At 42.8% G+C, this 6,533-nt stretch overlaps 1 pseudogene; it reads left to right on the forward strand.

Moving 5' to 3' along the window:
* The first annotated feature begins 3,216 nt into the window (after positions 1-3,216).
* On the forward strand, positions 3,217-6,012 carry LOC109737647 (uncharacterized; annotated as a pseudogene).
* The last annotated feature ends 521 nt before the right edge of the window (positions 6,013-6,533 follow it).

The following is a 6,533-nucleotide window of genomic DNA, read 5'->3' on the forward strand; positions in this document are numbered from 1 at the left end:
GGAACATAGCGTGTGTTCTTGACTGGCTCCGAATCAAACAACATCAAATCTTCAAAGCATCAAACAACATCAAACAGCATCAAAGCTGGCTGTGAATCAAACAGGGCATGGACAAAGCATGGAGTGACTTACTATAGCAGTCTTGACTGGCTCCGAAAACCCGTGCTTCTTGCTGTTGTGGGTGGCCTTAAACAAGTCAATCGCAGACAGCTCCTCACCCTTACGCTCTTCTTTCTGAAATGTTTTTCAACAAAAATCAAAATGTTATTCAGCAAGAATCAGAAATGTTATTCAACGAGGATCAAACGGTAAGGTCTCTAGAGAAAAGTTCTCACAGTGGCAAAAATGTGTGATGTGTAGTGCCTGGAACCAGTTCTCTGATTGTACACGACTTTTTCTCGATACATCTTGTTCGACACACATGTTTCCTACAAAAAAGCATAATGTCAGCATGATCTAGCACTAGCATATCATGAGCAGAACATAAAGCATCAAACAAAGCAGAGACAAACCTTGTGTCTTGGGGCAGACCACATCTCCACCAGAGCTTGCCATTCACCATCCGTCAGATCTGGCACCGGAGACTTAATGCTGACTTTGTTTGCGGCTACGGTGTCAAAATACTTCCTCTTGATCTGATGGCTTCTGTTCTTTGAATGTTTCTGCAGAATATCTTTGCACGCGGTCTTGATGGTCTCCGAGTCCGTGTTCATCTCAAAATTTGCCTACCAAGACAGCAAACAAGGTAGGAACAATATTAGTGATCATGCATAGGTGTAACAGAAAATAGATAGCACATTAACTATGAAACAAGTAGCTTACAGCAACTTTCCCAATGTAGTTCTCCAATAGACTAGCATTTTTTTGTATAGCTTGAAGTGAGGAAGAACCAGAAGATGGCTTCTTGCAACGAGTCCACACTCAGAAGCAAGCTTTGCTGCCTGCAGAGGCTTCTGTGGATGCTTCATCCCTTTGGCAATTTGGATAGGCACCTTGCTACCAAGCGACTTGGTGATTCTCTCTAGCCCTTTGCCCTTGTAAGTCTAGTCTTGGTAGTCATTGCATCTGAAAATGAAATTGAACTCATAAATTAGAATATAAATCGACAAATGCAGGAATCGACAAAAGCATACATGATCATTCCATTTGGAAAATGCACTAGTAAAAGATAGCATTGCAAAGGTCAACTTGCCTGATTGAAGCACAAGTTGCTGTTCTTCTTCATTGATGACAGCATTCCTGTCAATAGAAGGTGCATCAGGGCTGAGGTCTGTGTGGACAGTGCCTGCTTCATCAATGCAGATAGTTCCTCCTTCATCTAGGCAGACAGTGCCACTTCCATCCATGCTGAGAGTGGTTCCTTCATCCATGGGCGGCAACTCATCACCCATTTGCACCGAGGTCTCAGAGTCCACGCGCAACAGACTTTCCTGATGGTCCGTCGCAGTCGCCATCTTTGCTTTCTGCCTTGTGACTCTATCATGGGCAGGTTCATCAGGTTCCAGGATCCTCTTTTTTTGTCCTGGAGCTGGGGCCATCACCCTTCCTGGAGGCATTGCAGCAGATGTTTCTGAGCTCTTCTTCTTGCTGACTGTCTTCTTAACACCAGGCCTCTTCGTCCTAGATTCCTTCAGTGCCTCGTATAAACAGCACGGAAAAAAGCATTAGATCACAAGAGAAATATGTGAGCACAAGGAAACACATAGCATAAAAGAACCCCAACCCTCCAAGCAAGACAGAGTTTGCACCTTAACAGTCTTGTTCACCATCAATAACTTCATCCTCCTTAGGATTGTACTCTGGGTCATCATTGATAACTCCACTACCTTCTTGAAACTCATCACTTCTACCTTCTTGTACACCATTTGTTTTCCTAAGCATCGACGCTATTGCACCGATGCCAAGGGACTGGAACATCCGATTGTTCCTCATGATATTTCTAGCCCTAACCTTCTCGTACTTGGTGAGAGGCTCTTCTTTGCATGATAAAGGAAACGTAACTACTAGGTGAATGTTTGGAATGTATGGACAGAAAGCCAAACATATCTTATGATATTTTATTATCATTTAATCCTAGTTATGCAGGTAAGGAAGACTAACAGCACACAGACACAATTAAGCCAGCTTATTCAGATTGCAGCAATACATTTCACTTACCATATTAAAACCAAGGTTGGAAAAAGCGTTATTAAGTGTACGCCTCGACGTGCCTCAGCGCTCGGCGACAGCCCACCGCGTAGCCTTGGGCCTAATCGGTGCTCTAGGCAGGCCCATCGCTTAGGAGGATCCAGGCGTGCGCCTTGGCATGATGGAGCGGAGAAAAGCGGCGAGGAGGCGGCGCAAGGCAGAGCAAGGCAGACCGGAGATGGAGCGGGAGAGGTTGCAAGCATAGACAGGAAGGAGCGAGAAGATCGCTAGAAAATGGAGAAGATTGCGGGAAGTTTGATGGCTGAAGGAAAGGAGAGATTTGGGTAGGCTTTGCATATATATACACACAAAAGGGTGGCGGCGGCTCGATCTATTCCGTCGTCGCTTCATCCTCCGGCTGCCGAGACGAAGAGATTCACCTCATCCTCTCACCACGCAGCCATGCCTTCTTCATCCCCGCCATCCCACGCGGCCATCTGAGGTCCCGCCTTCTTCCATACTGTAGGTGAGCTGCCAAATCGATTTCGTTAATCCCCTCTCTTCTTGTGTACTAGTATGTGCCTGTGTGCTGCCTCTATCGTCTCCTGGATTGCTAGTTGTTTGCTAATTGCTGCTCTATCCTTCGCATGGAATTACTTGATCTGTAGTTTCTGTATTGATATTGATTTATCTAGATTACTAATTGGATGTAGTTTGATCCATCCCTCTAGTGGCGAATCTAGGATTGCAACTCAGGGGCTGCCACTCAGTTTTATTTCATTTCGCAAAGATCTCACAATTTAAATGTCATAGAAATACCACAAATTCACGTAGGAGTACCATAGTCTAGTCAAACAAATAAATGACAGTTATTTTGTTTGTTCTGCAACTGATTTGTACATACCTTGATGCTGTTATGGATGAATTTGCTCACGCATATACAAGATTTAACAAATAAGAAGTAATTAGTATTTGGGCATAAACAATATTGTGGGAGAAAGAACTTTGCTCAGGCTCAAGGTCAAAGCTAGCTGCGCCTGGCCTGGCTCAATGCCCCTGGTCTTGCCTAGTCTATCGCAGCACGCTGGCATGCCCATGCTCATTGGCAGCCGGCTCGGCAGTGTGCAGTGCTCCCTCTGCCTGACCAGCACCTACTGCTGTTGGTCGCCGCAACAGATGGCCTGACCACCCTACACACTGAACATATGAATTTTTCTGTACTGAACACTTCTAATGGAATAAGACATGACTGAAAATAATTATAACTCCCTGATGCAGTTGTTCTCGACAGCTCATACTACGAGGAGGTTAAAGAGGGCTGGTCATATCTAGCACCTGAAGAAGCAACGGAAGTATCGACTGGTCTGAAGGTAATCAGGCTGGGCACTATTGATGTTAATGACGTTCGTTCTATGATTGTCTCAGTTAATTAAGTTACATACGTGGCATGATGCCAAGATGTGATACTGGACGGTACTAGTACTAGAGTAGAAGAAGGATCATATTCTGTTGCATGATGCCAAAATAGGACGGTCACAGTAGCTGCTACTATTACACTAGTCTAAAAATAGGGTCATATGCGTGAGTGTGGCTGCTGTTAATCTTGAATGTACAGATATGAGGTTATTTCACATCATACTTCAAATTACTATATCAGAGGGGTTGTTCAGTTGGCATAAAAAGGGAATTGCTTCTGGATCGGTATGAAGCATTGCAAGACAAAATAATTTCCGAATGCTTCAATTCTAGGATCTGGACATACGCATACACGTACAAACAAACTTTATTGTGTTCTTGCTTTGATTATTCTCTGCATTTATGCCTACTTGTGGTCTAGACTTTGGTAGATCTGGTCCATTTTTTTAGAATCAGCGATGCGAATTACTGAGCTATTACTTGTTGTGTATTTGATTATTTGTAGGATGTTCGACACAAATGCAACATCGGCATCGCAGGAAGAGAATGTCCTTAAGAGAAAGTCAGATGATGTGGGATGGGAGTACGGGAGTCTAGCTGATGCTTCCAACAAGGATAAAGTGAAGTGTATGTTCTGTAACCATGTGAGCACGGGAGATGTTTATCGTCACAAGCAGCATGTGGCTCATATTGGTAATGATGTGGTCAAATGCAGGAAAAGCTCTCAGGAAGCTAAAGACAGGTGCAAGAAATCTCTTGAGGATGCATCTAATAAGAGGAGGTAAAAGACTGCCCGTGAGCAAGAGCTTAGACAAAGTGTGAACATTTCTCGTGTTGGAGATGAAGAAGCTTCTCATATCGGAAGCGCGGAGCCACACAAGTTAGGTCCTATTGACAAGTGAGCATGGCCTATTGATCCTAAATTGACTCAAGCTGAAGCCTTGCATCAACAAAAGATAAACAAGGAACTTTGGAAAAAGAGAACACATGAAGTGCAACAGTATGTGGACAGATGGGTGTACAATCATGGTAATTAAATATTTATTTTTACCCACACTGCCATTTATAGTTTACTTCTTTGTAATGTTTGACCGTTGGTTGCCTTCTCACTTACTAATTTTGTTTGTATTGCATTTGTAGCTATACCATTCAATGCTTGTGACAACGATGATTTCAAGTTAATGTGTGAAGCCATTGGGAGGTTTGGCCCTGGATTTGAGCCGCCATCTAAACATGACCTTCGAGAGACTTTGCTGAGTGAGGAACATGCAAGAGTGAAGAGTTTGCTGCAAGAACGTGATGCTGAAAAGATGAAGAATGGCTACTCCATTATGACTGATGCTTGGTCAGATAGGAAGAGGAGAGGCATAATGAACTTGTGCACAAACAGTGATGATGGTTCTAGTTTTATAAGGTCGAGTGAGATGTCGGCTGTATCGCACACAAGTGAAGTCATCTTCCAATTAGTGGATGAAGCAATTGAAGAAGTAGGTCATGAAAATGTGGTCCAAGTAGTGACTGATAATGCTTCTAATAACATGGGGGCAAAGAAGATGTTGTTGGAGAAGCAGCCGAACATGTTTTGGAGATCTTGTGCGACACACACCATTAGCTTGATGTTGCAAGGAATTGGCGGTCTGCCAAGGTTTAGTAAGGTACTTGAAAAATCAAAAGCATTCACTATCTTTGTCTATGGGCACACACGGACGTTGGACTGCATGAGACACTTCTCTTCAGGGAAAGAAATCATAAGGCCAGGGGTCACTAGGTTTGCTTCTGCTTATCTAACTTTGGAAAGCCATCTAGACAAAAAGGATCAACTGTGGAAGATGGTGGTTGATGGTAGATGGGACAAACTAAGAGAAGTTAAATCAAAAAAGGGAAAGATAGCAACAGCTACGATGATGAGCATGTCTTTTTGGAAAGATTTGAAGCTTTGCCTGAATGTCTTTGAGCCTTTGGTAAAAATCCTTCGTTTGGTTTATGGGGATGTCAAGCCATCTATGGGTTTTGTCTATGGAGAAATAGTGAAGGCAAAGCAAGAGATCAAGGAAGTCTATGGCAATGTGGAGTCACGTTACAAAGATGTGATTAATATTGTTGAGAAAAAGATGAAAGATCGACTTGACTCTCCGTTGCACTTGGTTGCATACTTACTGAATCCATATTATAGCTATGCTGATACTAATATTTTTGATGATGGGACAATAACCGAAGGATTCATTAGCTGTGTGGAGACCTTTTATTATGGTGATGATGAAAAGCAAGATCAAGCTGTCAATTTTGAATTAAAGAGATTCCAGAATAGAGAAGGATCATTTGCAAAGAAGCTTGCGAGGAGTTGTCAGAATTTTGATTATAATGCAGGTATGCAGTGTGATTTTGTAAAGTCTAATTTATTCAGTATATATTCAGAATTTATGCAATACATTGTTCACTTGATTCTCTGCTTTCATTCATAGCATCTTGGTGGAGGCTCTATGGAACTGAAGCACCAGCTCTACAAAGGATCGTTGTGAGAATCCTCTCATTGACCTCAAGTTCTTCGGTCTGTGAAAGGAATTGGAGTACCTTCGAAAATGTTAGTCTCCTACTCTCTAATCTCACATCTAGCTAGAGTAGTCCATCACATGTCAAAACATTCTCTGTTCTTAATCCTTATGTTTTTCCCTGTTGCAGATTCATACAAAGAAAAGAAATAGGCTAACTACGGAACGTCTAAACTCTCTTGTGTTCATACAATTCAACTCGAGAATGATGGCCAAGAAACAAATGATCAAGGAGAAGAAGATCATTGATGTCCTCTTATCCACTGAAACTACCGAAGCTCAAGGTTTTCTTTTTGAGGGCGGAGATGATTATGCAGAAGTCATCTATAGGGATGATGATGAGGAGGAGATGGATAGTACAGGGATGCCAGGGAGTGGCATTGGAGAAGCGATGGGAGGCAATGAACTGCTCGAGCCACATAGAAGTGCGAGACTAAGACA

Source organism: Aegilops tauschii, chromosome 6 (assembly GCF_002575655.3).
Source record: "Aegilops tauschii subsp. strangulata cultivar AL8/78 chromosome 6, Aet v6.0, whole genome shotgun sequence".
NCBI classification, from domain to species: Eukaryota; Viridiplantae; Streptophyta; class Magnoliopsida; order Poales; family Poaceae; genus Aegilops; species Aegilops tauschii.